This window comes from Etheostoma spectabile, chromosome 2 (assembly GCF_008692095.1).
Source record: "Etheostoma spectabile isolate EspeVRDwgs_2016 chromosome 2, UIUC_Espe_1.0, whole genome shotgun sequence".
Lineage (NCBI taxonomy): Eukaryota > Metazoa > Chordata > Actinopteri > Perciformes > Percidae > Etheostoma > Etheostoma spectabile.
Genome location: NC_045734.1, coordinates 21,087,130 through 21,094,817, shown reverse-complemented (window position 1 = coordinate 21,094,817; position 7,688 = coordinate 21,087,130).

Genomic DNA, 7,688 nt, shown 5'->3' with positions numbered 1-7,688 from the left:
GACACTTCACAGCATAAAATAACAGACCTCAGCCCCACTGAACAGCTTGGAACGCCAACTCAAGCCAGGCCTTAACGCCCCAACATCAGTCCCTCACTTGTCTTGAGGATCCTCCTCCACAGCCCAGCGAAGGCTAGTCCACACATCTTTCTGGGATGGGAGAAAAACGTACTCTGGTTTACTGGCATTTCTTTAAACCAATCACAATCGTCTTGGGTGGTATTGAGCACCGGACGGAGCAGTGGTACCACTGCAAAATAGCCTTGGGAAGGAACCTGTTTTTATGTGATCGTTCAAAGGTTGTTTTAGTCGTGCAACAGAAAACTCAGATTTAGCAGATAGTCTAGCTAGTTGTCTCGATTTACCCTGCAGAGATCTGAGGAGCAGTCAACCATAGTTCTCATCGATCGACTGAAATTTTAAATACCAACACAACGAAAGTGGAAGGTGACGGACATCCGGATGAAAATAAGAGACTTCCGGTGGCACATGAACAAATTGAAATGAAATGTCCTTGATTTAGATTAGTACCTCACTAATCTCACTAATGCTCCTGTCGCTGAGGCTCAGGTTCAGCCAGTTTCCAAAAGGGTGTTTTACCAGCAGATGGTTTTTGAACAAAATGCTCCACAATCATATGTGGCTGTAATGTTGTCCACATTCCTTTTGCAATGTACCGTACATAATCACTACACTGCAGACATTCCTTCCATCCATCCATCTTTTGCATCTCTTCTAATGCAAAACGATGAATATGACCGTCCTTTATCTCTCTCCACATCTTCCTCAATTTTTGACCCTCTGCTTTCCTCCTCTGGTGTTATTTGCTCAGCTGGCAGCAGACGCCTGGACTCTGAGCTATATAGACACAGGTCCCCGCTGGCTTCATATGTTATGCTGATCTACATCTAAAAGGCTCTTTTTTTTGTCCTATACCTATCTAAGTATGTTTTAATATTTTCTTTTACACCTTCAACACACATTAGGCTCATTTCGCCTCGCCTATTGGCCCTGGTCCTTTCATGTCTATATTCAGCATGTCTAAATAAACAGTTCAGACTTCAAAGTCAGGTAGCTTCAGGGAAAATCATCCCAAAGATGATTACTAACACTATAATAAACACTGTGGGGCATGAATATCTCCTCTATTTTTAATATTACTCAGGTTAAATAGCATCTGTGTTGCATTGGCATCAACTGCAGGTAGCTAAGGCACATAAGGCTGGGAAATCCACGATTTTCCAGCTGAGATCAAGCTCTTAACTAATAGCTGATGCCATCTGGTCCTGATGAGGAAAGGAAACACTCCATAAGCCTTACGTAAAAGCTTGTTATTTTACCGTTCATTGCAGTATGACTTTGTCCTAACAGAGGCAATGTGTTAGTGAAAGATTCCAGAGATGATTGGGTGGTTTGTTTTTACTATGACATTAGCAATCTTCTGTTGGTCTCAAAGCAGACATGAGCACCACTATATCATCTTTTTGAAGGGCCTCTGGTCTTCAGTGGACATTACTATTCCTTATCAAATACACACATATTCTGATAATCCTCTTTGGGAAATAAAAACATCCATTGTCATATATAATGGTATCCACCCAGGGTGAAAAGGTGCTAAACACAATGTGCCAGGAAAAGGTGAAAAGATGAATATTCTAGTATCAAACTGACCAGTAAGATTTTATAATCATATTGAATTCTACTCCACTTAATAATGAATTCCACCCACACAAACACAGAGCAGTTTTTAAAGTAAATCAATTAATTTTGCTACACTAAAAACAACTGTTAAATTGCTGGAGCAGCAGAATGATAGATTTGTGTCATTTTATTTGGCCATTCGGGTCGGACAGCTTTACAAACTCACTATGAAGTTTTGTGAAGCCGAAGGGGAGCTGCACATTTATGTGATAATAAATAAAGGTTCATCAATATGAGCGACTGTGTTAACATTATTTTCACATTGTCATTTGATACAATAATATTGTTATAAAATATAGATTTTAGCTGTTTTAGAGTAAACTAACCATGCCAGGACGCCTGGGTAGCTCATCTGGGACCGCAGGCGCCCATATATAGAGGCTTACTCCTCAACGCAGCAGCTGCAGGTTCGACTCCGCTCTGCGGCCCTTTGCTGCATTTCATTCCCCCCTCTGTTTCATGTCCTCATATGTCCTATATAAATAAAGGCCTAAATAAATGCCCCAAAAATAGTCTTTAAAAATAAAATTAACCATGCAAGTGCAGATTCCCTACCTTTGCTTCATTAGCATTGACTTTAACGTCCTATTATTCATTCTACTGCTAGACCCCTATTGGGTGCCACTGTATCTTGGCTATGAGGGTGAACAGGACTTTTTCCTGAGTCCTTACAACTGCCAGCACTGAGCCTCATGTGACCTTACATCAGTCAGCTCAATCAGGAAAAATCAATCCAACTGACAGGAATGTACAATGATGAATCACTCACATGCTCACACATTATACATTAAGACAAATAAGCATTTATGCAGTGCATGTGTTACATGCTGTCAACAGAACCGCCTCACTTCCTCTTAAAAGCCCTTGGAAATTGCTCTCTAATTTAATTTGTAACAGCTTGACCCTTTTTAGCCTTGAGATTTCTTTGTGTCCAGAAATGGCTGTCAGGGACTTGAACATGATGTATCTGTTGTCGGTGGATTTGAGCCTTTGTGTGAATGAAGTGGTTTTACATTAACAGCAGGGTGCAGAACTCCTGGGGGACGTAGGAACAATGGCTGATGTGTAGGCAGGCTGTTTTTGTGAACCTGACTGTTTTCAGATCATGGAGAGGAAAGTTAAGGTGGTGCTAGTGATTATTTTAGACTCATTTTAAGTGCAGAATTTAACTGTCCCAGAGTCAACATGTTTTCCCCATGTATTGGTATATACTAAAGTTCACTGTAAACAAAAAGTTATTTTATAAATGTAGAATTGAAAATGAGATCCATATAAGTGTGGGATTTCATGGGACGTTTAGTAAATTGGCTTATTCTGTGAAATCTAGCGACCATATAACATCTATCAAAAAAACAAAGATAATTGATCTAGAAGCACGGATTCTGTGTTTTTTTTGCATGTCTTGATAGTATTGACACAATTAATTGTACAAAAGGATATAACACGGTACACATTTCCGGACAGTTGCACCTTCAAGCCAAGGCATTCATGTCAAAGAATCTGACAAGAACTTTGTTTTAAGCTCAGAGGCTTTAAAGTGACACTATGCAACTTTTGCTGATCAGCGCCCAATGTGGCTACTACCTGTGCAATTAAACATGAATGCTTAAACATAGCATAACAGTAGCACAAGTAGAAAGGAGTCCTAAAGTGAACACAGCAATGTCTGTCAGATGTTTGCTAACATTAGCTAACAGCTAACATACAGTATGGTACTGGTCATATATTTTTACTTCTAATAAATTCAATCATTTCTAATAATTTCTTCTTTTAGAAGGTAAAATGTATCACTTTAAAGGGAATCAAGGTGGCCATTCTCTGTATTCTCATTTACGTGAACAATTACTACCTGACTTGTGTAATGCTGATCATTATCTGAATGAATGCCAAACAATTTTACCTATGCATTTTGTAGAAAAACATAACATTACAATCCAAAGGGTCTCCCATCACCATAGTGTAATACACAGAATTAAAACCATTATTCCCAAACTGTTAGACTTAGTATGATTTATGGTATACTGCTACTAAAATGTTTGTTTACATGAGAAATCAATTATTTAATTAGTTGATTAAAGTTAGATTCAAACTTATACATTATTAAAACATTTTAATTGCATACAATACTGTAAGACAAACGTAGGTCCCATCAGGCTCACCAGTGGGCGTCTCGGTGAGGGCAACAAAATGTCCAGAGCCGGCCCTGCACTCAGCGGTGGGAGTCTGAGAAAACTCATCATATGATGTCAAAGCCAAAGTTTATTCAGCAATTATCCCAAAACTCTGGCTCCCTTCCTACTTACATTTGATACTGCATAAACATTTAATAACAACAAGAAAGAAAAGGAATATGTTTAAACATGTATCTGTTTGATTTAGTAATAATAAAATCACTCATTTAATCTTGTTAACATGTTGTTAGCAGTTTTGAATTGACTTCTTGAAATATTTGTTTGAGAGGCCTGTGTCAGGAGTGCATACTTACTTTGGCGCAGCAACATGGCACAAATCCTGTGGGTAAAAATTAAGTAAATAGTACACCGTGGTCCCACGCATGGAAACACTGATGTCTTTTTTTTTGTGCCAGTGCATTTAGCCCGCCCGCACCTCCATTCATACTGCAACATGTCTCTAGAATATAGACAGCCTGTGTGTTTCCTCTATATTTTAGGCTTTTTTAACTTGTGCGGCCAGCAGTTGCCAGACCAAAAGGCAGCTTTTAGTTCTGCTCATTTAAAATTGAATAATCACAAAGATAGCTAATCAAGACTAATTACTTTTTAACACAGGGTTTTCTCTTCAGCCGTGATGGCTCCCTCCTCAGTCAACAGATAAAATGCAGCGTAAACGGTCATGCTGTGTTGACAGTGCTGTCGACAGAGACACCGAGGCCTGGGCAGACACCCAACAAATGGCTAAATTCCCTGTCATGCCCCCCCCCCCCCCCCCCCCCCCCCCATATCTTTACCCACTCACTGCCTCCAGACTCATCATTTTGGATTAGGACACCAGAAGACATTAATCACTTTGTAATTGGCCTGGGAATAAGACTTGGACAAAGCAAGCACTGCAGCTCAAAGTTCTAAGGCGGTTCAGTAAAACACAAAAGAAATTGTGCACACATTTAAGTAAGTGGTGCTCTTACTTTATCATAGTTTATCACCTTTATGTACTGATACATGTGGCTGTATATACAACATTGTGTTTTGTGATGATAGACTGTTTCACAAAAAAAAAAACTTTGATGATACCGGTTGTGTCACCCATTTCATAATAATTTTGCTTTTTATTTTTTCAGATTATGTTTTTTGGCATTTTTAGGCCTCTATTGTTGACAGGACAGCTTAGCTTTTTAAATTCACTATGTTATTAAAAAAGTACATTTAATTGATAGTTACGCTGATACATTCTAAGAACCTCTCATTATAATCCAAACAATGTGGATAACTCGGACGCCCTGTGCATCCCTTGATCGTCTCTCAGCATCCCAGCTCTACCTTTGGCCAATACCTAGTGCCTCTGGACTTGCATCTGATGTTTCCCAGATCCCATCCTCAACCACTGGCAACCCAATAATTGGCTTGTGACAAGCAGGCAAGGACTGGTTCCAACATCTATGTGCAATGTAATATATCCAGAATATTTCCTTGGAAGAGACAGATTTATGATCATAATCAGCTATAGACAATACAGGCCCATCTTGGAACAAATAGCTCACAGACTTCCAGATCTTTGCTCGCTACACATGACTTCAAAACGTCATATTTCTCCAACAAAGAACAAACTGTTTTAGTTTTAAAGTTTGGCCATGGCAGCCGGGAGCCAAAATTCTCATTTCTCATTCAGATTTACATCTTCATTCACTGTTCCCAACATAATCTTGTCCTCCCTTGAATTCATCAAAGTGCTTTATGTGATATATATGCGGCAGTGTGCTACGACTATTGCTGTCTCTGTCTGGTCCCAGTGACGGCCAGTGCTTAGAATTATGGATCTACCAGCTGTTTACAAGTGGCTATCAGAACATCTAGTGGATACTAAACAAGGACTGAATGGCTGAGGAAAGCACCAGAAGTCTTTATTTTGGTTTAATGGCCTCTTGTGGCCTTTTAAAATCCCCCTTAGACCACCCTTACCTTGCCTACAATCTCCTCAATATCTGAGCAATTGTCTGGTAATTGTTCTGTTTATGTCCTGTGTTCTCTAAAAAGTACTTTGTTGTAAACCTGTGTTGTTGAAAGCACATTGAAAATACATCAGACATGAATTGGTTCATGTTCACACACATATACATACACATGCACATTCACATACATTACAAGGCAAACCACACAGATATGAATTGATTCCCATTTCTAGCCTTATATAAGCAGCATACATTTTGGGTGATGCATATTATAATAACAAAGGCTATAGTCATTGTTATTGTTTACCGCAGTATTTGTCATAGGAATGGGCTTACACTAAACACACAAAATGCACTACGTTTGATGTGGATTGGCAACATTCTTCTACAGAGTTGCTTTACGTTATTTTGAAAGAGGATAAAAGAGATTTTAAAAATTCACAGCGATAATCAATGAGATCCTCTTTGCTATTGCATGTCAACTGTTGCAACTGTTGCATTCTACCCTAGCAACCCAGCTGGAAAATATGACATCAAACAGGTGTAAAGTAAGATGAACAACAAAGCCTAATAGCGACCGTAGTATTTATGATACTTGTCTGTCGGGAGCAAAGACGGAAGTGATTTTAGTATTTTAGAGCCACCAAGTTGACACAGGTAGGAAGTCGAGGTGTATGGAGGGGTCAATGAAACTTAACAAAATTAACACGGGAGTTGTTCATGTCCTGTTACATAGGACAGTCAGCATTGTTTTATTTTAGGGTTATCTTTATGAAGTAGTGATTTAATCCAAACCATGATCTTTTCTTAAACATAACCAAGTGCATTAACATAACCAAACCTTAACCAGCTGTGTAAGATCAGAAAATGGTATTCATCTTGAAACGGCAATATTGTTCTGTTGAACCGAAAATGCTTTGAATTGTTGTTAATTGTTGTGCAAAGATGGCCCAGACTTTTTTCTTTGCTCATTGACAGAAATGCTTCTCAGCAGATTGCTCACCGTAATCCTGTGACAAACATTATTAATACCTAAGCAATTTAAAAGACTGGGTTCTGTGCAGGACTGGTAGTGTGACTGAAGCAGAAAGCTATGTCAATGAGTCAGAGTCAGCAAGCAAAATTCACAACCACCCCAAACCTTACCAGAACAATTGTGCTCTTCATCAACTTCCAATAAATGAAAAGAGGAGAAAAAAAGAAAATGAGGAAGAGTATGTGATGGAAGAATTTTAACAAAATGATCATTTAAACTTTCTTCTCACACTAGCGTGGATATGCCCCAAAAGTCTCCCATAACTGCATGTGCCTACAAAACCCCCAGCTGGGCCGCTGCCTGCTCTAAATCTATACACTCGTCATTAAAATCTCTCACCAGCTCTTTCCCAGTGTGGCCTGATGTTTATCAGGGGAATAGTGTGTAGATCTGAAGTCGCAGCGGGGCACTGAGAGATCAGCATGCGTTCACATCTATTATAAGTCTCCTCATGGCTCCCTGAGGGAGGATTTTGCAGGGGAAAGCTAAACCATGCCACCCAAGGTAGTTCCACAACCTTTGACCTCTGTGACATCCCTCTCTGGCTGTCAAATCATGTGACCTGTCTCTTCACAGGAGGTAGTTACGGCTCAGTTCTTTTTCATTGCAGCGTTTTATTGCACTTTCCCACCCATAGTGAGCACTTTGAGTTATTTGTTTACAAACTGAAAATTGATAAACTCTGCACCCAAAAATTACACTGTAAAAAGGCCTCTGTATTTGTGAGTGTGTGTATGCATGCTTATGTACATTACCTACATCAACTGTATATTTGAATGGGTTAACAACTGTTTCTGATGAGAAGAGGTGTTTCAATGTAATTAA